Here is a 26,063-nt window from a genome sequence, read left to right as displayed (position 1 = left end):
CCTCTACGCAATAGCATGTGCTTTTAAATCAGTTTATCCAACTGTTGCCTTGGTTTTAAAAGTACTCTCTTGTCTATCCTGAAGGCATGTTTGTAGATTGGATTTTCCAGTATGGTACCTTCCAGGGGAACTTTTTAAAAATTATTTACAAGCTATGAAAATCTAGGATCCTAGATGTTTTTCTCTTCCAGAGACTGCTCTGGATTTCTGGTTGACTCTAGGGCAATCATTTGCCTGTAGACTTCAATAGACAGTTGATAAAACAGTCTTTGTCATGTCTAGGTGTCCTTCTGAGGATGTACCCATGGAACATGTCCATTATTCAATATTTCCAGCAGACTGAGCTTGTCAAAAAGAGCTGGGAAAAAAAAAAAAAAACTATGTTCAGGAGAATTAAAAATTAGTATTTTTCTATATCTCAGAATTTCTGTTCCCAATATGTCAGTAGTGATTTTTTTTTTTCCCTCTTTTGAGTAGGTCACCTAATTCTTTTTATGGACATACTCAGTGGGTTTGGTTTCAGTTAGGTTTTTTTTTGGGGGGGGGGGCAGGGGGGAGTTTGGGGTTTTTTTAACCTGGTTTTCATATTTTGCTGCAGGGGGTAATGCATAAAAATTTACAAGGTTTAAGTTTTCTTTACATTTCCTAAATGCATGGATCTGCTTTTCTCATTAGCTAACTGCTGCTCACTGATGAACTCTCTATGCTTTTAATTCATGGTAAAACACATTCTACACATTTCAATGCTTCACTGTTTTATTGAATGGTCACAGCCTTTTACCAAGGCTGATTTTTATCTGTTGCTGCACTTCTTCAGCCAACTTTATCATGTTGAAATTATAATTTTCAAAGGAATTTCCTTTCTCCCCCTTCTCTCTCCTAGTTGTAATCTAAAGTGCTTAACTTTACTGCTATCTGAATCCTGCCAAAAGCACACTTTTATGGTACCAGCTATCCAGAATGTCCTGTAGAAGTGTGGGACACAGAGAGAACAGAGTGTTTCATATAAACTGCTTTTCCATTAACTATAACAATAATCATCTTGAAATATAATGTTTCATCTGGATATCTCACTGCCTCAGAAAGCCTCCAAGTTGGTAAATTAAATCTGAATATCTCCTGGCTTGGTGGGAATGAACAGATTGGCTTAGGCTAGCTCTGAGGTCGCCCTGACATATTGATGAAAAAATATGGGAAAAGGCTTGGAAAGGGTAAGCTTTCACTCCCACCATTGCTCCAACATTGAAAAGCTTCAAAGTATTTATTGGCAGATCATGCCAGTCCCATGGCACTGGCCTGGGACACAGCTTCCAGAGAGAGCCAGTGGCCCAAGCCCTGAAATAATATGTTTCAGAAAAAAAGGATGAAGAACATCATCATTAAGTCTGTTATAACTACATGGGCTCTGGGTCTCACTGACACACCTGAGGCTACCAGCCTGTGGCTATCAAGGGGCTGTCCTGCTTTTGCAGCCCAAGATAAGGATCAAAACATTAGGTCAGCGTGTGGGACACAGACATCCATCCTGGTGAGTGAGAAACACTCCTGACATGAAAAATCCATCTTGAAAAACCAAGGCCATGGAGGAAGAACAGACCTTCCTCTCTCCATCCTGTGAGCTACTCCCTCATGTCCATCAGCCACCCCAGCTGGTAAGACAGGACATCCACACGCTCTGCAGATTTCTGGGCATGCTGAGTCCCTCCAGAAGTGCCTCCCTGGAACAACCCAATCCAGGTGTCAGGAGCACAGGTCAGTCAGCCTGAACCCAACCCTGAAATCATCTGTCCAATCCCTCACCCCTTACCCTGTGGGACACAAGGAATCCTTCTATCTGCATAGTCCCAAGGGCTGCTTGGGACTTCTTCCCCAAAAGCCCAAACTGGAAGTCAGACTATTTGGACTGCAGCCAGATATCTGTCAAATCCAAGGGCAGAGTCTTTGTCCCCGAGTGATATTTAACTTTTGTAGATTTTTCTTCTTTAAACACGGGGTAAGAGCTCTCCATGGAAATACTTCAGGAAAAATAAACAAAACCAAAACAGAACAACAAAAAACCCCCCAAAACCAACAAAAAACCACACATGCCAACATTGCCTGCACAGAGAAAAGAATCCCGGCCTACAAGATGTGACAGACAGCAAGATTTACCAAAACACCTGAGCAACAAGCTTGGTTTTCAGAAGTACTCTGTCTCTGGGCACTCCCCATGCAGCCATTTAGGTTTTTCATTCATTTGCATCAGCAATAATTTGTGTCCAGGTTTCTCATCTTCCTTGAAAATGTCTTATTAATTTCTCAAAACTACTGATTGTGCTGGAGACATTCCCAGGTAACCAGTGTTCTTACAGGCGTGCCAAGGCTCACTCCTGGGCTCACTCTGGCCATGGCAATACTTGATTTCCTCCTTATTGCCAAGTGTCCTGCTACCTTTTATCTGTATTAGAGCCTGTTGCTTGCAGCATTAAAATACTTTCTGAGGGCCAGTGGTTTCTAGGAGCACTCGGGGCACAAGCAGTGTTTGACCTGGGCAGGATTTTGCCTCTGAGGCAGATCCTATCATGCATGTGCTTTTAGATGCCAATTCAGTCACACCATAATGACATCCTGGGTATCACTTTTCTCCAGTAGACCCCTAAGCCCTGTACAAATAAAAACATAAGCACAAGCAGAGCAAAAACACCCTCCTGGGACATGCACATGAACAAGGGCAGGAATCAATAAGGAGAAATCATTTCCATGCCAATACAAGGCCTGGGAAGGAGGGCACCCAGGGATGCTCTGGTTTCCTCGTTCCCAGCCCACCCTCCCACCTCTGTGCAGTCTTTGTTCCTCCCAGAGATGGTCTACACCGCTGTCTGATTGCCAGCACAGGGGGTCCCATGATGCAGGAGCCTGCAAGATCACAGTGCTGCTCCTAGGAGGCAGCAGGGATGGCATCTGATTTTCCACAGAGAAAATTCAAAGCGGAGGGAGGCGGGGCAGGGATAAAATGACCCCGCGGTTCTCATATTGTAATGGTTATTTATTTTGTTTAGAGAGCACACATCCCAATGCATCTGGTTAAAAAAGAAACTTCCTTAATTATACATAGGGCTTTGACTCCCAAAAGATATGTTATGTAAAAAAAAAAAAAAAGAAAAAAGAAAACCAAGAAACAATCTACTGTTTGTTTGGATGCTGGATACATTCAGCTGCAAAAGAACTGTTCCTCTCCAAGCCATCATTACCTATGTCTGTGCATTTTTATTTGAGTCTCAGCTTACTGCAGAAGCCTTCTGCTTTGATTCTCAGCCTCTGTACCTTTCTTTCTCAGACTAGTTTTCAGGGGGGCTGCAGTAGAGAAAATCAAGTGCTACACAGAAACTGCCTGATTTCCCCAGGAATTTTTATGTGGAATCAATCTATGATTCGGAAGAAAGCAGAATAAATCAAATCAAATTACATTCGCACTAAGCATATTGATGAGGGTGTGGATCAAGCAGGACAGACATCCAGTTATGTAAATGATAGCGTGGAGAACACAGCTTTGTAAAAACAACTCAGGACGGCTCCCAGGGGCAGACCTTGAGTCAGAGTAACCCAGGATTTCCTCTTTGAATGAAGGTACATCAGTGTAAATGAGAGCACATCCATGTACTACAAACCCGGCACGTTTTCCCCATTGGTAAGAGAAGTGACAGCAAAAGCAACGAGGACCCTTCAAGTTTCTCCTGGTTTTGGTGAATTTTTCATTAATGTCAGCGGGGCTCACAGTGGCTGAAGCTGCACTCCCAAGGACACTGTGGGTTGGAGCATTTTGGCAAGAGGCAGCTGCAGACACTTGTTTCCTCCTAGGCACAGAAAGCAATGAGCACCTTGTGGGGAGCCCTGCTCCCCTGTGGCAAGACAGCCCCAAACTCTCTGTGAGTCCAGCACTGGTGTGGTGGAAAGGCAGAAACAGAGCAGCACGTCACCTTCTCTCTACTGTGTGGGTGACTGAACACTGGAACAGATTCCCTAGAGGAGCTGTGGAGTCTCCCTCACTGGAGATACCCAAGAACATCTGGACATCTGCCCTGTGCTCTGGATGATCCTGCTTGAGCAGGATATTGTAAGAGATGATCCCTGTTGTCCCTTCCAACCCCAGCCAGTGACTGGCCAGGAAAACCTGCTGGCAATCAACACCTTTTTGGGAGGCCGGGGACAGTCCTGTCTTAGAACTTGCTTCCCCAACACAGCCTGAGTGTTTATCACCCACGTAACAGCACCTTACATTTGTCTTTCCACCACAGGATCTGTGGTGCTTTTTAATTTTCAAACTCTAACTTTTTAGGAATATGGACCATATCATATTTAAAGAACTGCAGCCACACTTCCAACTTTGTTAGCCAATGGCTTTATAAGCCATTAAGATAAATCCTCTTGGTGCAACAGCAAATTCCATTTTTCCTGGCTGCTTTTACAAAATTATCCAGATATATTATTCCTTCTGAGTTTTTTTCCCCCTGCCAGAGATACTTAGAAAATAAAAAAGCAAGCCAAACCAATACACCTGAAAAATCTTTGGCAATTGTACTTATCCTTTATTTGTTTCAAAATAAGTTATTTTAGTAGTGTTTGCCTGGTTATTTTATCAAGCAAGTGAAGTCTGTGTTTGAAGCAAAGATGATATTTGCAGAAACAAGGAGTAGTTTCTCATCCCTTAAAATGAAGGGGGAATGAATCAAAATAAAAATGGTTTTGATTATAAAATGAAGGCTTAGAGTGAGCAAGCTGTATGTGGTTTTTGGCAACACTATTTGAGTGAGTAAGAATTGAAGCCAATCCTGCAAGATGAGTAGGTCTGAAGATAATGTAGACTATAAGGAAATATTTCTGTTCCCTGTTTCAAATTCCACATGTTAGTTGACTTATTTGCACCTCTGAACAGCTCTGAATTAACATTCTCTCTTAATTGTTTCTGAGCTGTTTTTTTGTGGGTTTATGGGCTAATTTGCAGTGTCAATGTCAGCAGTTCTGGTTTGGAGCATGTAAGGCATCTAAACAAAGGGATTTTTAGTCTGAAACAATGTATGGGTTTGGTATGTGTGGAGAAGTAGTGCAACCCTGGAAACACAGTGCACAAAATATTACAGATCATTGTGTGAGGAAAACGCTTCTTTTGGCCACAATTTTTAAATTTTAAAAGCATTTAGAACCTCAGAGACATTAAAGTAGGTTTTATTTGAAAAAGAAGGAATAGGACAGAAAAACAATGTAGTCCAATAGATGGCATAAGTGTAACAATGGAAATTCAGGGAAATAAATTAGAAAAGAATCTTTTGTTGTGGGGATTTACTATTGCCCATAGCTTGTGGTTCCAAAAGTCAAGGGGAAGGGAGAAAGAGGAAGAGGAAGAGGAAGAGGAAGAGAGGGGAAAAAAAATAATTATAATTTTCCACATTTTAAAACAAAAATCCAAAGGAAAACTGACTCAGAATTCCAGCTACAAATAATATTTGTCATTATGAATATTTGGTTGCTACTCATGGATATGTATTAATAAAATACCCTGATTTCAGCCAACGCCCTTAGTCCAATTTCAGAAGTGTTTAAAGGTCAGGTCTGGATTCATATTGCAGCAAATGAACCTTATCTCTGCACTCTGCCAAAAAAAAGCCACCTGAGTCTGAACAACCCTGAACTTTAAGCTGCTTAAAACCTTTAGCCAGGCATGACTCTGGTGAAGTTTAGTCATTTCTAACCATGCACTTTCATCATTTGTAGAGCCTACAGCATTAACCCTTTTGCTTGCTTGATCTTTAAATGGGTGAAGAAAGAAAAATACTCTCAAGTAACTACTCTATGTCTGGAAGAATAGGAGATCATGGACTTGGTCATAGGTCTTCCTGTCTTGTGAATAAAAATAATCTACATTAAACCAAAAAGAAAATTACCCATTAGGATTATGTAAAAAAGCATTACATCTCCGTAAGCATCAAGTTACCAAGATACGTTTTTGCAAAAGAAAAGAGGTCAGTTACAACTATTAAACTTGCATATTGTTTTATACTAAGCCCTTCCAATGGCCTCTCTGAGGGACTGTTTAGTTTGTATTACACTCTAATAAACTCCAGGTGTGGAGGACAAACTGAATAATAAGAACCCGATGGACCAGACTAGTTAAAAATAATGTGGTACATTCCTAGTTCTCTGCATTTAATTTATTGTTAATCATTGTTATTACTTACATTTATTGGGTAGTATTTCTGGATTTATTAGGCACTACATTTAACAGTGTTATCGCTTGTAACTGACTATCAGTGGAATAGAAAACATATTTTCTTAAAGAGTCTTACCCTAATTAGTAAGTTGTTTCCCTATTGAAATAAAACAGACCCTAGGAGAGTCAAGTTGACTGACTTTTTTTTTTAAGTCAGAATAAAAGCTAGGAAACCTGTGTTTTCAAGACCACCTGTCAGAGCAGACAAGCAGAAGTATCCACGTACCCTACACAGAGCTCTGACAGCTGAAATACTTGGCTGGGAAGTAGCAAGTCAGAAGCTTGAAGGTTTTCAGCTTCATGGCTCAGCTGATGGATGGATTCTGTTCCTGACCAGAGTAACGTGCAGGGGAGAACCATTAAAAAGATGAACAAAAGGCAGTTGGAGCTGTTTACTCAGCAATCCCACAGTGGGATGTGGGATGTCCCCAAGCCAGTGGGGCACATGCCAGGGTGGATGATGCTCCAGGGTGGAAGATGACCCCAAAGGCAGGCAATGGCAGGGCTCCCAGGGAGCCCAGTGGAGCAGTCAGGGCTGGCAGCAGCTGCTTCACTTCTGAAAGCTGCTCATCCCCTGGACAGCAGAGCCCCTTGCAGGTCACCTGTGACAGCCTTAGGGTGGAGCCAGGCAAACCTGCATGAAGATCAAGCCCTGCAGCCGGGCCAAGCCCGTGCTGTGTACCTGCCCCAGCCAAACCTCGGGCAGCAGTGTGAGCTGGCTCCCAGCTGCCCTTTGGCACCACCTCATGAAAATAAAAGGGGGTGATGAACACATGGTGCTCATAGCTCTGTGGTTATCTGCCTGGATAGACAAATCAAAACTGCTCCTTTGGTGGCAAGTTCATTATTCAGCACTGATGATAACAGCAATAATCTCCTTCCAAAAGCCCAGGGCTTCTCTTAAGAACAGGGGGTGCAGTCTGAGCTCACCTCTCTTCTAATCAGGAGGCCACATTCAATTAAGATATTCAAGCTGATATTCTTAGGCACCTTCTGTTTGGAGATCTGAAAGGGTTTTCCACATAGCACAGGTCAGTTAAGAAGCTCAGCTTAAGAGATACCTTGGCATGATTTATGTTGAAAGTAAAGTCTGGAGGAAACTCAGAGCTCCCAAACTCTGCATTCAGCCACTGTAGCCAGAGGTAAAGGGATTGTTTTTAGAGCTTTACACTGCTGTAGGCACCATTACATTTTAGCACTGCCTCGGGCACTCACCCACACCATGGGTTCTGCTCAGAACAGGCTAGGGCAGCCTCCTGGTAACAATCATGGCTTTACTTCACATCCATCATGACCATCCAAAACACCAAAACCCTCAGCAGCTGGGGTGGGAGTGAGGACAGGGAAGTAGGCTGGATTTCTCTGGATGTCCATGCAGCTGCTTTTGCAAGCTCAGCTTCAGGTCTCTGGTGACTGTGGTGTCAAAGGTTGAAACCTCCCCAGTGGCTTCTCTTCCTGTGGAACCAAATATAAATCACTGCTGGAGGAAGTGCTGCTTGCAGAGAGAGACAGAGAGGGAGAGAGGGGAAGCAAGAGCCAACAGATGATTTGCTGTTCTGCTCATCCTAAATCCCTGGTATTTAACTCACAGGAAAGCAGCAGGAAGTTTTATTGGTTTGAAGGAAAAGGGGATGAACAATAGTAGGTCAGATGAATCCTGATGACAGCTCCTCTATACTGCCAAAATGGGAAATTAGGGATCATCAGAGCAGTTCCTCCACTAAAAGTGCTTAAGTCACTCCTGCTGGAGACAGCAAATCTAAGACAAGCCATTCTCAAGTCTACAGGGAGAAAATGGCCCCTTCTAATTTACAGAAGCCAGGAGATGTGGTCATAGGTGGAAGTGGACTGCTGCTCATCCCCTTGGCTGTCTGTGCCTGAGATCTGGTGCCACAAGCTTTCCAACGCTGCCTTCTACAGCTGGAACATCTGCTGCCAGCTGGAAATCCCCCTGAGCAACACACACTGCTCTGAGTGCTCCAGCTTCCCAAGGGGCAGCAGCAGTGTGGGTAGCTCTTGCCCTCAGGGGATGCAAAAGCCAGGTTAGCCCAGAGTGGCTTTACCCTGCTATTCCCTTTTTCCCCAGCCCCATGGGACCCTCACCATAGTCTTGCTTTTGCTCTGATATGTGGTATTCTGAGTCTCAGTAGTTTCATTTTGTGCTGGCTGCTGTCTTTAGGATTTTTTCCTTCTCTCTGCCCCAGATTTTGTGGCTATATGGGAATGCATGTTTGCAGAGGTACAAATTGCTCAGAGGATAATTTTAAAGGGGTGCTTTTCTTATTGGTCATGTTACATGTATGAAAATATGTATTGCTTTTTTCACTGATGATATCTTAGTGATCCATCTTGCCCCATCATCATCACGTTTTCTACTACTCTCCTTGATTATAAATCACCCTAAAAATCCTTCACCAGGAAAATTGCTTTGCATGCTGCTCCTGTTCGAAGCAGGCCTCTGATCTGTCATTGTGCAATTTGTTCTGAGATCCACATACTGGAAATGGGTCCCCAAATATCCCGTTCAGGATGTGGGTGCACTAAAGCAGGGAAACAAGCCAAAGAATTGCATCACTTTGCATGTGTCAGTAAAATGATATCTCAGGCAGTAAGAGTACAAGTTAGTTAGTAAATAATAATAATATTTCACACTTGTATAGTTCTATACCTCCATTAAAACCATCCACGTACTCTTTGCTCTGAAAAAAGCCCTCCCTGCCTCCTTCCTGTTCCTTCCCCACATTTTATTATGTTGTTAGTTTGGGGCAAAACGTCTGTATTTTAGTGCCCCAAAAAAGCATCAGATCTTTCCGACCCCCCTCACAGAGGGGTTAGGATGCACTGAGAGGTGATAAGGAAGCAATGGGACATCAGCAGTGGTGGAACCCAGAATCTTCTCTCAAGTCAGGGTGAACAGGGAGGAGTCAGAAAAATGCATTTTCTTGTAGAACAGGAGCTGCTCAGAGGCAGAGAATGGGGGAAGTTGGATTTCTTCATGTGGACTCCCAGGCCTGAGGAAGAGCTACCCCAGCAGAAGGGGCCTCAAAGGAGGGGAGCCTCTCCCATGGTTGTCCCCAGTTGGGAAGTAAGCAGGGCACACACATGGAGATGTGCTTTTTTCAGCAGTGGGGCAAGAATCAGTGGTGGAACTGAGAGTTGTCTTCCCATCATTTGGTGTGAAAATTAATCCCAGATGTTGGAGGGTAACCTCCTAAATATACCAAAATGTACTCTCCCGAAACAGAGGAAGAAAACAAAATAAATGGGATTCCAAGCAGTCAGCAAGCCATCTTCTGCCTCTCCAGTGGTCTGCAAAATTGGCCTTTTTAAAATCCTAATGGGACCTCCTGAGTTGAGTACCTGAAGAAGCAGGAACAGAAGAAATCCTAAGTTTCTTTCTTATTCACTCTCAGATAGGTAGACAGACATGAGAATTCAGCCTAGTGTGAATAACTTTATCCATTCCTGGTATTTCCCATCATCTACAAAACCAGTTTCTTTTGCTGGTTGTTGTTTTGTATATTTTTCCAAACAATACCCTTTAGCAACAAGACCTCCCTTTTTTAAAATGCATTTCCAGAGGGACTTGAGTCCAGATCACACACACACAAGGCAAGCTTCCAGCATTCTTATTCCTCCACTAGAAGAAATAACCAGAGCCAGCATCTCTGTACCATTTCCCAAACGGTTCTGTTCTTCTGACTTCAGTGACAGCAATGCACTGTTTCTAATCCATTACAGGAATTTATCACAGTACGTGTCAATTTGTTTCTCTTCTTGCCTCTTCTCACTTTAAAATGACATCAGGAAAGAAACTTTACAGCAAGGCTGCTTCAATCCAAGTTTTAGCGACAGAGCACTTAACTGGATCCTAACTGTGCACATTAAGTTTTAAGGGCATATACTAAACAGATCAGGTTTTACTGTAGTCTAGAATTTCCTTTGTTTCCTTTTTGGTGGTGATCTGTGTTACAGTTTGAAACACTAGCAAAAAAGCATCTGGGTTTTTTTTTCTTTTTCTTTTTCTTTTTCTTTTTCTTTTTCTTTTTCTTTTTCTTTTTCTTTTTCTTTTTCTTTTTCTTTTTCTTTTTCTTTTTCTTTTTCTTTTTCTTTTTCTTTTTCCTTTTTCCTTTTCCTTTTCATTTTCCTTTTTCTTTTTCTTTTTCTTTTTCTTTTTCTTTTTCTTTTTCTTTTTCTTTTTCTTTTTCTTTTTCTTTTTCTTTTTCTTTTTCTTTTTCTTTTTCTTTTTCTTTTTCTTTTTCTTTTTTTCTTTTTTTCTTTTTCTTTTTTCTTTTTTCTTTTTTCTTTTTTCTTTTTTCTTTTTTCTTTTTTCTTTTTTCTTTTTCCTTTTTTCTTTTTTCTTTTTTCTTTTTTCTTTTTTCTTTTTTCTTTTTTCTTTTTTCTTTTTTCTTTTTTCTTTTTTCTTTTTTCTTTTTTCTTCTCTCTTCTTTCTCTTTTTTTTAAGCAGCTTGTCCTAAATAGATACTTTAGAGCACCATAATGGGGAGCATCCATGCTGTAACACAATAGGACGATCCCATTTGGCAGTGGTCCTAATCTGACAGAGAGGAGAAACAAATCTATTACTGAAGAAATCTAACATGCATACCTGTATGCTTTTTGGATCAAATCCTTCTCTGACAAGTTATTACCTTCTTTACGTGCTGCTGTTAGGATTAAAAAAAAATCTCTGCTTTGAGTATATTTTTTCTGCCTGAATAGCCAGTAGTTAAAAATCACATTAATGAATAAAAACGCTGGGGAAAACTGCATCATTGCAAGATTCTGACGGGCCCAATCCTACATCACTTATTTTTATGAGTCATTGTGTGAACCAAAGCTGAAAGGATAAATCAAATGTGTGAGGATTAGTGTATGAGTAAAGAGTTCAGGATCAGGACCCTAACTCTCAGCCTCATAAATTTCCTACTGGAGACAATTCAATGTTATTCATTCAGCTTTTAAAGAGGGAGTTGGGAGGCAGTTGTGTCCTTTTTCTTTTTAATTAGATTTCGTTTATTTAGACTAGTATGGAGATAGTCAACCACAATAGGGGACCAAAAGCAGAGAGTAGGACAATTCCTAGAAGCCTGTAACAATCAGCATGGGATCATGTTAAGTGCTGGGCACTTCATTTCCATGACATGTTGTTTGATTTCCTCAGAGACTAAATAAAAATGGACATGACCAAAGTTTATGAAGGGAGATATCTCGGTTCAAATGGGAACATTAAGACATCTCCAAACCAACAGCCACAAAGAGCCAAAGAATGAAGAAGAGAAAGAGATTCAGCTTCAAATGCATTCCCCAGAGTAATTATGGGAGAAACTGGGGGGTGGGGGACAGAATTGGGGGTGGCCTTTGAATGGGATGAAAACCATGATCGTTACAAAAAGAAAAGAAGAAAAGGGGGGCTATGGGCAAACAGGATGGAGGAAGAGAGCATGAGTGGCAGATGTCACTGATTTCATTCCATCATCTTAACTTACTGTTTGAAAAAACTCCTCATGTGTGACCTGAAAAGAGAGAGAAACAAAATGAAAACAGGCATCAACAAAGCACTCGCTGTACGATTTCAAAAAAATGTAAATTAATGACTGGCAGTAAGAATCTCCAAAGGAAACAACATCCCAGTTTAAGCACTGCCATCAACAAAAGCTCAACAGCATATGGTAATGTTAACTTTAATATGAAAAGATAATAACAATCTTTAAAAAGTGACTTGAGAAAAAACCTTGCTAGGTGCTCATCCTTTTCAACTTGCCTAAAAAGAAAATATGTTGGAAGGTTTCATGTTTTTCTTTTTTTTTTTTCCTTCTTTCCCTAAACTGTTCACATTGTATAGTTAAATAAGGTTGAGATTAGTACAAATTTTAAATAAAAGTGCCTAGGATCTCTAACTAACAAGGCAGAAAACCAGATTTGTAACGGATAATTACATCTAAACTTATTTAAATGTATGTCTATTAATTGAAGTCAATTCTTTAGAGCAGATTCAAGGTAACATTTCCTCCCTTACCCTTTTTCTAGAAGTGTTGTTGTTGTTGTTTTGTTGTACAGTTGAAAAATGAAATCCTCTCGTGGCCTATCCTGTGCACTTCCAGCTGTTGGCTGCAGCCTTGCTTAGCACCCTTTCCTCCTTCGGAGGCCACATGTTAATTGCATCTGTGAGATGTTAAGCACACATGCACATTGCATGCTAAAATATTTTTTGCTCATGCCATTACTTTGTGGGTTTATTCAAATTTCTGCCTTTCCAGGGACAACCTTTGCCCTCTGTCTTTGAAAATCTCTCCTCTGTCCTATGCTGTAATCAAACAGAAGGAAATTAGTTTATTCAGGTCACTTTATGAAGGCCTGAGAATGCTGTTTACTCACATGATGTAACTTCAGTTTGGACTTATATGAAAATGGGCAATTGACATCATTATAGAACCCAGAAGGAGATGCAGCCTCACATATCCCTTCCGACCCCTGAAGAATATCACTTTCTTAACATGCCTACAATGGGCCAAAGTGACTAATTTTAAAGGTAAATATTTAAACCAACAACACCTCCATGCAGATGTTCATTCCAGCGGCATTTTAACCCATGATCCCACAGTGAGGGCTTGGAGATATCATTTTGCAATAAAGAGGTATTTCATGGTCAATTGGCTTTATCCAAAAATAATAGGAAAGGAAGCTTGCAGGGGGAAAACCAACCTAGTTTGGCACAAAATGCTAGCACTACTGGATGTGAGTAGAGAAGAGTTTAAAGGACTCTTGTGCGCTTAGCCGTGCGCTGAAAGAATCACACACAAACAACAGCCACCACATGAATGCATCCATTATATCCTTTATTGAAGATCACAACAATAGTAGCACTTCATTGAAGAAAAGATGATTCCTCTATTATAGACAGGCCCCTCAGATCGCCTAGCTCAGCGTACAACTGCAAGATGTACAGTTCTCTCTGCATTTTCATGTCATTGCCAAAACACACAAAGTAGATTCTCAAATGCCTGGGGCTAAATTACAGCCCCTACGAACCACGCTGGAAGTTTGAGAGCCCAGAAAAAGTTCTGAAGGTTTTCTCTCTCTCTCTTCATGAGAGAAGCCAAAGCTCGTGGGTACAGTGTTTGTCATGTGAAACAAGGCTATTTTATATCATTTGGGGTTGTTTTATTAATGGTGCTGAAAAATTGTTCGCTTCGTTTCACTTTTGTCTCCTTTTGAACGTAGCGGGATGAAGGTAGAGTGTTTTTAACACATCCAAGATAAGAAAGAAATAGACCCTTTTGTCTCTAGAGCTGTATGCCATCACTATTAAAAATCTTTCATCTCATCTCAGACAACAAGCAGAGAGCATGACAAAAAATAGAAGAGTCAACAGTAAAAAGTGTGTGGCAGGGGTGTGGGCTGACAGGTAGAGAGAGGCACCTCTTTGCCTCGAGTTTCATCCTGGAAGGGTTGGCCAGGGCAAAATCTGTTCTTCTTGAGCAGTCCTTCTCATGTTTTGCATGGGACAAATATCAGAAGCCCACTCGCAAAAGTGACCCACGGGCAGGTGAGGAGAGCTGTCCTGCAGGAGGAGGAAGGGATAATTCAGCCAATGGAGGGATCTTGTGCTGCCCTGGCATCATCACTGTCCTACAAAACTGGCGCTCCTGGTGGCCATGAGGATGCTGACAAAAACATCAGGAGAGCCAAGGAGGGACACTGTGGGCATAGGAGGGACACCAGGGGCCAAGAGAGGAACATCACAACAGGTGCTGCAGTTTCTGACTGCAGAGGAATGCTCTGGGGCTGCCACAACCCCAAAACTGCCCGGCCACCCACTTGCCACTGGATGGTTTTGCCCCCTGACAGCTGGCAAGTGCCATCAGTCACCACCTGTGGGAGATGGCACCGAGTGTCAGCTGAGACAACCTGACATCTCAGCATCCCCACCACCTCTCCCCACACTGTAACAGCTCCAGGAGGAGAGCCCTGTGTAACAGGATGAAAATAACTCCTTTCCAAGTCAAGCAAAGGTACTTGTGGATCAAGTCTAAGTTCAACACATTGTCCTAAACCAACTTATAGATGAAGTTTTAATGCATTTCCCTTTGACATTTCAGATTAAATTTCCTGTACAAGGGAATTAAAAATAATAATAACAGACAAAAAAGAATTAATTATTTTTCCCCCACCTGAAATTACTTCCTCATATGATTTGATATTTTTCTTGCTCATTTTGGGACTACAGGAAAAATAAATGATTCTTTCAGTTAGCCTGAAACACTGCTGTACAAATCAGACGGTGACTAAAAAAAGAGGAGCAAATGCACCCAGCACCTGTGTGCAGGGCTCTGCTTAGAAGCCCTTTTCAACACATCACCTGGTGTCATCAGTCCTATTTCTCTTCAAATATTTGTCCCTCATTCAGCGCTTAGAAGTCCAGTGGCATCACCTGTGGGTTTCAGGGGTGTGTGTTTTCCAGGGTGGACCCCACAGATTTGATACAGAAACCTAGAAATACCTAGAGAATATAATACAGATTTTCTACCAGGATGTGTAAGCCTCGATTTATAGACCTCCTGCCCACAACAGTAAAAAAATAAATCAGCAAAGTATAATTTTTGGCAAAAGAAGTTAGAGCTAAGGAGGTTAATGGCAAATACAAAATCTTGTAAAATCTTGGAGGTCCCTTCAGCAACTCTGATTTATCTTTTGACTTTTTCTGTTTATCATCACATTTTGCCAAAAAAATAGTGTTTGCTGTTTCTAATATTTTTTTAAATAACATCGTTCATCTCAGATTTCCCCGAGATGGCAGCACTAAACTCAACAGTGCTATTGAAAAACACACTATGGCCTTGAAAATGTGTGTGATCAAGGGGAGCAAGGTTTCTGCTCCTTCCTTGTAGATGCCTTGGTCAAAAATTGGTGTCAGCTCCATGTCAGCTTTCTTTCTAAATTGGGGGTGACATGCAAAAAATCTGCTTGGAAAACTGCTGGCCTTTAAAGGAGACAGTGTATTATTCTGTTCAATGGGGTGAGACTGGTTTTAAAGGTTGATCAACAGAACGGGTACAAAACAGATTTTTCAGCTCATTGAACATTTTGAACTTTTGTTCTAGTTCTTCCTGTTGACCATCAAGTCAATTTATACTTTCAGTTGACCAATTAGTTGAATATATTAATCTTGAATGGTTTATTGCTGTTTGAGGAGAAAACCTTTATTTTTGATTAGGTGATTTGAGAATGTAATTAAAAACAAGAAAAATTTTTAGATTTAAAAAGAAAAATGCAACAGGGAAAAAACCCCTGAGCATAACTTTGTAAGATGTTGGCATCACTCCAAAATGCATTTTTAATTTAGTGGTTTTCGTCATGAAGGATTTAGACCAAAAGCTGAACAGAATTTCAAGAAGGAATATGAACAGCAAGAAACTGTTAGCCCTAAAAGTTATATTTTTCTCAGCAGGATCGGTTACTATTCTAAACAGTGTTTAGTCATCAAATCAGTTTGAGGGGAGTATTCATGATGCTGCCAAATAACCAATTCAGATTCAATGTGTGTATCTTGTGTGGCAAGTTAATAAGCATGTTTATTGTTCAGTTTTTAAACCAACTGTTAGGTCTGGCATCTTTAAAAACTAGTGTTTACAGTCAAAGTCAAATCACCAGATCCCAAATGACTTAACTGGATGGTTCCAAAGTTCAAACTGGTTTCTGAGACAGAAACATGGCAAAGTACTCGCAAGGGGTTTTCTGAACACAAGAGTTTTTGACATCTTGCAGTTGAAATCCCCAAACTGTGACTTAGATTACCAACTCTGAGCACAAATTTTATCCTAATTCAATCTCAGAAAAGAATATTAAGACCAACTGGGTTCCTCAGTTGAGGCAAATTTTGAGAAAGGTCTCACTGCATCAGTCTTTCTCTCACACTGTGGTTGGTGACCCTCTCAATAAAAGTCAGGCTGGCTTTGGGGTCTGAGCAGTCAAGAGTGCCTGCAGGACCCTGCTGGGGAGTGTGGACCCATTTTTCCCATTGCAAAACCTTTTTTTTTTATACATTTCTTAACCCCTGCATCACAGGCCATGAAAAGCTGTTCTCCATGTGGTTGAAGCCAGTGTGGTGTGTGGGAGTTTCCTCATTTCATTTGGTATCTTCTGTGAAAGAACAGAGGATACAAGAAGCATATACTCACCCAAAGTAATTTCTTCATAGTTCGCAAAAAATTGTTTCTAATTTAATTTACAGCTTTTATCCTTTTACTCATGGGTCCTGAGAGTGACTCCTGCTCAGGGGGCTGCTGGAGCAAATGGTTTTCCTTCAGTCCTGTGGGTCTGCAGGCAGGACCATGGTGTCCTACAGCTGCCAGCAAGACTGGGAGGCTGCTGGGAGCTTGTCCAGGGGGAGCTGCCTGAGGATGCAGATCCCAGCTGGCCTGGGGCTGTCTTCTGCCTGGCTCTGTGAAATGTGTCTCCAAAATGTCCTCTTCAAAATCTTCTGGAAAGAGAACGTGCGAGAACATTTTTACTTAACAGGGAAAAAGAAAAAAAAAAAAAAAAAAAGAAGAAGAAGAAAAGCCTATATGACTCAGTGCTGCCTCTGAGGAAAAAAATCTACTTGCCTCCCCCACCTTGCATGGTTCTGAGTCACAGTGACCCTCCCAGTTCCTGCAGGAGCACCCCCTTAAGGAAACATCCATCAGAGCTTTGGCACTGCTTAATCCCCCTCTTACATTACCTGGTGTTTTGTTGGCAACCCAGTAATTTCTCTCTGCCTCTTCCGACAAGCTGGCTACTGTTGGTGGGATAGCTTCTGCAGCTCCTGCCATCTGGAACACGCTTCCCACCCTGCTGGTTTTGGCCTCCACTCATTTCAGTTCTGAGATGAAACAATATTCATCTCCCTTGTCTATGACTCCTCATTTCTCCCTAATCTTGCTAGTATTATGTATGTATTATTTATCCTAGTAACTGCTTGACAGTGGTCACTTGTTACTATAGGCTAAAGAAAAGAAAGCAAAGTATTTCCAGTCACAAGCTGGTATTTATTTTTGGGGTTTTTTTTCCTAATGTGGTGGTTTTCCCTAGGCAGTCTTTTTTTTTTTTTTTTTTTTTTTTTTTTTTTTTGTGGCTGAAAATACTACTGCATGATGTCTCCTGAAATATGATTAACATTAGTTTGAATTTTTGACAAAGCTTAATCAAAGTCGCTTTCAACCATTTTTAATTATGTATGCATGAAAAAATATACACATTTCTGCTGTGGAAAAAATATTGTCACACATCCTCATCCCACTATACATTCACAAACACATCAGATGGCTCAGATGTTGGTAAAGCTGTAAAATGGGATATCAAATTAGCAGAGAGTAACTTTTGTGGACTAATTGGACATATAGATCAGGGAGGGATCTAGTACTGTGTCTCATGAAGGAGAGAGGATTTTTTTGTTTGTTTGTTTCTTTGCTTTCCTTCATATCACAAACCTGAGAAATTTAATATTCCCAAGATGCAAGCAAAACTAAGCTTGCACTAATGAGAAAGCAAAACCCCAAGTATTTTGGAAAGGGTTTAAGCCCTCATTCTTTCAGGCACAAAGGAGGCTTCAGCACTGGGGTCAGGGAGATATTTCACTAAAGGTCTACTGCAAAGCCTTGAATAACATCCTCAGAAGTATGGGGTAACAGCCTCTGCTTGAGACACTCTTATCCTGCTGTTTTCTTCTGCTCTCGCCATTCTTCTCCAGCCCCTGAACAAAGATGGGTCTTTGTCCCATCACAACTATGTCTCTTGGATTTGAAGGAGTGGGCAATTAGTCTTTGTGAGCCCATCAACAGCATTCTTCATCAACCACATCAACGTGGCAATGTCCTGCTTGCTCTCCCCACTTAATAAGAATGTCAGAAAAACACATTTCAAACTGAGTCACCAGTGACACTCATTGCCACATGGTACCATCAAGGCAAATTATTTAATAGGATTAAAAAATCTAAATTTCTATTTATTTGTTTGGGCACCAGGCAGTGACACTGGATAGGACTGAGAAAAGACAGAAGGCACAAAGGCTTTGGTGGCTGTAAAGCAGCAACAGCAATGTTGTGCTAAGACTTAGGAACCCTAATTGTGGATGTAAACCCATTTATAAAAGGAGCTGTGTGAACATGGAAAGAGCAGCAGGAGTGACCTGAGATGGTGGATGTCAGGGATGATGCACTGAGTCTGGGCTTCTCCAGCTGGTGATACCAGCAGGGGCTGAGCAGCAGCAAGCAATATTGAAGGGATCTGTTCTGGGGGGAAGGAAAACTTGTCTGGAAAGGGTGTAACTGACTCCAGGCAAGAGGGAATGATGGCAGCAGTAGGAGTGAGCAGAGTCCATCACTGACGGAGCAGAGGGCCTGGGAGCTGGCACAGAAAGCAGCATAAAGAGGCGAGTACAGGGAAGCTGAGCTGAGAAGAGACTTGTGTTTGAAGAGAAGAAGCCTGAAGGAGAGATTTGGTACTTCAGGGCTCCTCTTGGCCTGGAAAGCACAAGACCTTATTGAGTAATTGAGCTGGGAACCGCAGGGTACCACAGGAATGAACCACCCGACCCTGATGGCTTTGCTTGATTTTTTGTCTCCCAATTGCTGCTCCTCTGTGTTTCTCTCTCGTTTGACTGTGGTCGATTTGTGGGGTTTGTTTTTCTTTACTTCATTCCACCTTTTCTCTTTCCTTTTATGTCCTAAATTGTTATTCAGCTGTTTTGATTTAAATTATGTTTATGTACAGTTACTCACAGCTCTGACTGTTGCCTCCTCCCTCCTGCGACTGTCTCTGATGCTTGCACATTCGCTTTGGCTCCTTTACAGCAGATGCCTGGAGCAGTAAATGAAAGCAGCTCTTTTATCAGTGAGCCCTTTCACCTCCAATTTTTTTATTTCTTATTAAGGCTCCAACCAGTCCTGGCTTTCTCTTCAAACGTAGTACATGCAACTCAAAACAACAACAACAACAACCACCACAGCCACCAGAAACCCAGATAAACTGGGAAATTATTGGCTCTTCTAAACCATCCCTCATCCCTCTCCACAGTTTTTCAGCAGTGCAACACTACTGCTTGTGGAGGGTGTTACAGGGACCCCACTGTGGCACTCTGAACACCACATGTGGCCAATCTAATTTAGCCCATGGCTAAACAAATCCCCAAACGTGGAATAAACCTGCTTATGTTATTAACAAATGCTGTGAGAAAATGTTTAACTCAGCTCTGTGAACCAGAAGCTGAGGGGAAAAAAAGGCTCATCATTTCTTTCAGGGCACAGAAAAGTCATTGTGGTCAGCAATTCACCAAAATGTGAATATTCAAATATGTATATAATTCACTGTTAAAGAAAAATAAGAGGAGGAGCATTTTCTTTTACTGGAGATTGCAAATATCAGCACTAAAAATCTGTAGGCTCCTTGAAGATTTTCCAAGAAAAGTGGACAGAAGCAGTTCAGTTTTGAAATGCAAGCCTCTGTGCATCCTAAGGGATTTGTGGGTTTTTCATGAAATGAGACGTTTTTCATAATTTTGAAAAGAGATTCATCCCCCCCATAAATCCACCCGCAAGAGTGCCCTTCTACAGATGAACTCAGTATGCCAGTGTTTGAAAGGAAGCCAGCAGTGTTAAACACATTACTAGTTCAGTGAAAGATAGTTTGTTGGGGTATTTTTTATTATTTTTTTTTTTTTAATCTGGACATTATGCTACAATGACAAGGAGAAAAAATAGAAAAGGAAAAACACAGTATATTAGAAAAAATTCTATTAATATCTTGCTTAAAAGACAAATATGACCAGCTTTACAACAAAGTGTACTCTACAGCCAGTGGATACTTGATTCAGGAATTGAACTCACAAGTGCCTTACTTATGTGAGTTGTCTTTCTCATCCTTTTCACTGATGGGAAGAATCCCTGGTCAGCCTGTAGCCAGCCTCAGTAAAGCTCTTTGTCCTTCAGAGACCTTTGTTTTACCTTGCATGGAGTTTCATCCTGCAGCTGGAGTGAGCTCCAACAGGTGAAGAGTTACAAGATCTGGATGAGGAGGCTCAAACTTGCAATAACAGCAAGATAAAAGAGCATCACAGCTCGGTATGCTTGGAATGCTATCAAGACATAAGTAATAAAGAAAAGACATGTTCAAGGAAGCATAATAATAAATACAGCCAGTTAACATGGATGAATTTCAAAGAGGGAAGAAAGGGAACATCATGTAAAGAACTGCATAACAATGGATCTGAAAGATATCCAAGTAAGAAGGAAATAAGTCCTGTCCCAAACATTAGAAGGCTTCTGCCTGTCATTATGGAAGATTATGCTACTATTCAATTACATAATGGATGCTTATGTAATTCATTCAATTGTAAACAGATACTTCAAAAATCAATTTTATCCCACCCACAAGAACATAATTTTTAGGAAAGAACCACTTAAATCTTTCTTACTTCTTCCCTGCCTGTACAGCTTATGTTTTTCATTCACCTGACTACAGGGTTTTCTGCATCCTTTCTGACCAGCACCAGAATCCTCCCAGATCAGAGACTGGAGCATCTGAGAAACAGCATCCTCTGCACAGCTGCATCTCAGGCTGAGTAGGATCATGCTGTTGAAAAGGAGCCCAGCAAAGTCTCCCAAAAGCCCTAATCTAAGGAAACAAGAGGGAAAATGGTCTAGGCAACAGTTCCAGTGCAAAGAACCCAAGACTGATATAAAAAATAACAATATAAATAATAACATAACAAAAATTTCAAGAATTGGTAATTTTACAGGCCTGAAGATTGCCACATTGAATACCTTTCCTCAGGCCCAAATGCAGGGAATATTGGAAATTGGAAGCAATTAAGAGAAAGGAAATCTGCTTGGAGTGCTCATTCCCAGGGCCAACAAAAAGAAGAGAACTGCAGCCAACAGCAAGCTGGTGCTTAAGCACATGTCAAGCAGAGTTGTGCTGAGGAGCAAGGAGTGCTTCAAAGTGGCTGCTCATGACAAGGTCCTTCCTGCAGGCTTCACACGTGCCCAAGCATGCAGACGGAACAAGACAGAAGGCACTAGAGGAGACAGACAGACAGAAAGCCCTCTGAAGATGGAAAGGATTCAAGAGAAAATAAGTTGACCCAGCTGAGCTCAGCTCTATTAACAAGAGATAGCTAAGGCTAAACAAGGGAGAAAGCAGGGGATTATCAATATATAGATTTATCATAAAGGCTGAATTATTAATTTCATTGTTTTGAAAACATTTAAGACACACATGTATGTATGCGGCTATACTCCATTCACACATATGAATTTGAGTGAAATACACTGATTATTTGGGGTAATCCTGTTGCAGAAGCCACAGAAGAAAAACTATTTATTGTACTTTAGTCATTTTATGGCACACATCTCTAGTTCCCTAGCAAAATGGAAAAACACCAGTTTTTCTCTTCTCCACTAAAAACCATGTAACTTTCTAGAGTCACACAAGATGTATGTGGCAGGGAGAGGAATTGCTTTCACCCTTCCTGAGTCACTAGCCTGTGCTGCCATTTCTCAGCTATTCTTTCTCTCTATCTGTGATCAGTGTTTTCTCTTATAAGCTGTGGAAAGATAGGGATAAAATGCAACAGTTATCTCCTCCATAGATGGTGGTTCTATTCAGTTCCACTGCTCTAAAATGAGAGGAAAAAAAAAAAAAAAAAGGGTGTACAGTATTTTGAGGAAAGATCAATTAAAAACAGAAGAAAAGATTGGATGCATTAATCATACTGTTTTTTAAGAGATGACTGGCAGACAGCATAGGACAAAGAGGATCCTTTTGAAAGAGATTCCTCTCAGTCCTGTGTTTCTAAATGGTAATGGTCTCTAACTATATGTCAACTCTTTCCAACTTCATTCATCAAACAGAACCTCTAGAGAGACCATGTTGATCCCCATGGCTATAAAATTCCCTCAGTGCTGTAATGATCTGAAGGTACAAAAATTCCATGGAAATAAATCCCAATTAAATACCCATTAACAACGATGGAAAGATCACTGGGGCTATTAGAGGCAGCCCTAAGACAGAGTAACCACACACACAGAATTGTCCAGATTCTTATTTATCTGCTTTAATCACTGTAGTGCAAAGAAAAGCCTTCCTAATATTTCAATAACTAGTGCTAATTTATTGCAACTGAAGTCAGCAGCATTTTCATAAGGCATAAGTACTTATTATTTGTATCCTGGTGCCAAGTAGCAGTCTCAATCCAGATAATTCCCTTTTTCCCAGAGTTATAAGACAAGCTGCTTCTTCCATCCTCCAAAGCAAGAAACAATGGAAGATGTAAGACCCCAATTTCACCTACACAACACAAACAGCTGAAACAACTTTTCCCATTTTGATTGGAAGGTTGTGGCAAAACCTGGAACTGAGCATACTTTTAGAGCATTTTAACTATAGGAGACTCCCCTTTAACAGTAGGATGCTTTTAAACTTTTTGCTGATAATAGGCTTGGATCACAAGTATGCAGTGCAGGCTGATGTCTGCCATGGCCCAGAGATTTAACACAGAATTGAGTAAACAGATTATTTTTGAAATGCCTACTCCCATGTTGCTGTTCAAACACAACTTTGAGCATTAGGACCCCATATCTGAGCATATCTGATCCCAAATCCAGCGATGCATCTTGTTCCCATGGAAAATATGACAAGAAGACAGCCCTCAACCTCACTGGCAGTAAAGCACCATTCAAGAAGATGAGCAGAGAGCAGCACCCACATAGGTTTGACCTTTTTATTTACTGATATTGCAAAGGCAGTTTCCTGCTTCACCTTAAACCTTTCTGACTTATATAAGCAAAATAAATGCTCACCAACCTGTGAAAATTTACACCAAGCAAAAATCTGGGCTTTGCAACTTCTTCAAAACCTCACTGCAATTATAGCTGCAGACCCACAAAAGTCCAAATCCCGAATATTCCTGATATTCAAATAGGCTGTGCCCTCCTAGCTACACTATCACCTAAGAAGAGATGTGATCTGTGTGATACACTCTAGTCCAGGATTTGATCTCAACATAGCACACAGAGAACATGGTTGAAAGTGACATGTGATACCTTACTGAATTCAGGCTCAGGGAAATTGCCAGTACTTATCTTGCTTGACCAGAGTGCAGCCTTCAAAGCAGTAATCATGAAATCTTATTACTGTACAAAGATTGGAATTATACACTGGTATCTGTGGTTCACACTTTTTTGATTGGTTTAGTCCTTACCTGGCTGGGAGATACCACTTTCTGTCTCAAGGAGCTATTCCTTGGTGCTGCCTTCTTTCTGCCAAGCATCTCCCTTCTCCAAAGGGGTATGTATTACACATGGCTTCAACAAATTTTGTCCTAACAGGTAGAAGCACAATTTATTTGTTTTCCCTCAAAATCTGAAAGGCCACTACACTCTCTTTCCAGGTGACATGAAATTAAAGTAAAGAAAATGAGTGCCTTGCAAGCACTGTTAAAAATAGGAACTTGTGGCTATGTATTTTTATTCACTGCATTGAAACACTTACTTCCACTGGAAATAATAGACTAATCAAATTAAAACTTCCTCAGGAAAGCAAGTGGTTCTGACCTGGCCCATGTACTTTTCCCTTCACACTAATAAATCAATATTTTCCTACTGTTCTTTGCCTTTCTTCCTGCAGGTTACCAGTAGTCTCTTTGCCCAGTGCTATTGCCTTTGTCAGCTGGATTCTGGCTATTCCTTTCTTTTTGCTGGCACCTGTTTTAAAGGTCACATGTAGCTCCAGAAAACACTGTCCATCATCTGGCTGCATTAGAGACTCCTGTCTGCAGGGCTGTTGCATCCCCTGGTGCAAGTTTCTGCCCCAGTGTTCACAACGGGAGGGTTTCATGCATCAGTTTTGAAAGAATAAATCATTGTGTACCCCACCTAACCACCTTTAGCTTATTTCTGCAAACCATTCCTTGGCCCACATTTCTTTAAATAAGAAGTCCTTAGGTTTCATTCACAGCCATATAACAGACCTGTAGAAATCACAGCAATCAGCTCCAAGAAACAAGGTCTTAAGAAACTGTGCCACATATTTTTAGTGACTTTCAATACATTTTGTCATTTGGAAATGAGGACAAACTAAGATTACATGACCAATATTTCCTTGCAGGTATTTCAGCATTACTTTGGGGCAAAGGCTCCTTCAAGCACCAGATTAGAAAATCAGCTTTGATCAAATTCTGACTATGAAAAGAGACCAAATCCTAGAGCTGGACGCAAACTCTTGGCTTTTGTTTCCTACTGAGAATACACTTGCACAGATATGAGGGTTTGGGGTGGGGGGGGTGGGGGTGGGGGTAATAAGATTAATAATCCAAATTTAAGACTTTCTAGAGCAAAGACTTTTAATAAAATCTGTGAAAACTGAGATACTGTGCTGCTGGTAAAATAAATAAACTTTGCTGATCTTTTCAATGTAAAGTCTTGATTTTTCTAGGGTTTAGATTCTCCTAAATGTAACTGTTTGGGATAGATTGTGTTTACCAAGTGTCCTCTCATGCTGATTTTTCTTGTGCAAAGGTTCAACCAAAACGACCTAACCAATAACCTGAATGAGCTTAGGAGGGTTTGCATTTCTTTTTCTGTTGTAGTAAGTGTCTTTCTGTATACTTCTCCTCCAGTATGCTCTACTGAGTGCTAGGATGCTCCCTGGGAAAATATGTGCCCAGGTGGGGTTATGAACTCATAGCCCTGTTCTTTTCTTACTGGTGAAAACTGGGTAAGATTACTTTTTTCATTGCAGATGGAAACACACCCAAACATGACTGTGTTGAGGATCTTTGAAATGTTACAACCTCCAGAATTTTGCATGGAGACTCATTAGACAGTGGAGTTTGATTCTCAACAATTCCACTGCACCACTTGGTTTCCTTCTCACCTCAGTCTTCCCATGCTGACCAGGTTATACAGATGCTGAAGAATAATGAAGTGGTTTTCCATCTGGACTCTGTGGCCACCTTTCCCCTTGCCCTAAAAGAAATATTTAGCATTGGAATTAATGTGGAGTACTACAAAATCAGAGAGCAGGAGGAGATTTGTGCTGATTTGGGCTGAAGCAGTAGAAATGCTGGTAGAGGGTCCTGGGACATTGGATGGAGATCAGGTTTAGAAAAGTAGGTACAAATTTAAAAATGAGTAAAGGTGGATGGCTGGGTATTTGGGAGGACATCGTAGCCAACAGGAGTTCTTAGCTTCTGTAGTCTGCCAGAAAGCAGCAATGAAAACACAGACAAAACAGCTTGGTTAAATTGTTACTAAATCCAGGAGAGATTCTTGAGTCAAATCCTCTCTTGTGCTCTTCAAGCCCTGTCAAGTGCCTGAAGAGACCTGGGACTGTGGGAACGTGTGACAGCACTGCCAGCACGTTGAGCCAAGAAGTGCCTAAGGTATTCCCAGTGTGATTTAACAGGGAAAGCAAGGGGAGCAGGGGAACATTCCCACCCTACATGCCCGTCACCCACCACTGCAGACTCCTTCCCTGGAGGCGCTCAGAGGACCGAGCACAGCTCATTGCAGCAGTGATGGCTGCAGTGCCACCTCCCACAAAACCTGCAGCCGCAGTCGGCAGTGGAGGAGCTCGGACAAGAGCTGGCACACCCCAGCTGGGTTCCCTCTGCACTCTGCAGCACAGGGCATACACGCTCCCCACGAAGACACTGCTCAGCTCCAGCCACAGAGCAGAGGTTCTCTGAGCATGGGGGCTGGTAGAAAACACCAGAGGGGACAAAACTGCAACCAACGGATTTGGGATCTCAGCGAGCTATGGGAGCCCTTGGCTTGACCCC

General features: G+C 41.4%; 1 long non-coding RNA gene across 2 annotated transcripts; it reads right to left on the bottom strand.

Annotated features, from left to right (window-relative positions):
• Window positions 1-458: 458 nt before the first annotated feature.
• Window positions 459-25,740, bottom strand: LOC146767075 (uncharacterized). Of its 2 annotated transcripts, none has more exons than XR_014956176.1 (3): window positions 16,968-25,740; window positions 11,734-16,727; window positions 459-10,802 (listed from the first exon to the last, which is right to left on the bottom strand). It is a non-coding gene; the product is annotated as an uncharacterized LOC146767075 (long non-coding RNA). The 2 variants fall into 2 exon arrangements; XR_014956175.1 differs by having other exon boundaries at window positions 459-13,808; window positions 16,426-16,727.
• Window positions 25,741-26,063: the final 323 nt, after the last annotated feature.

Source organism: Lonchura striata, chromosome 6, assembly GCF_050655825.1.
Source record: "Lonchura striata isolate lonStrDom1 chromosome 6, ASM5065582v1, whole genome shotgun sequence".
NCBI lineage: Eukaryota > Metazoa > Chordata > Aves > Passeriformes > Estrildidae > Lonchura > Lonchura striata.
Note: the sequence above shows the minus strand (reverse complement) of the source record. Positions and strands in the feature narration are given on the sequence as shown.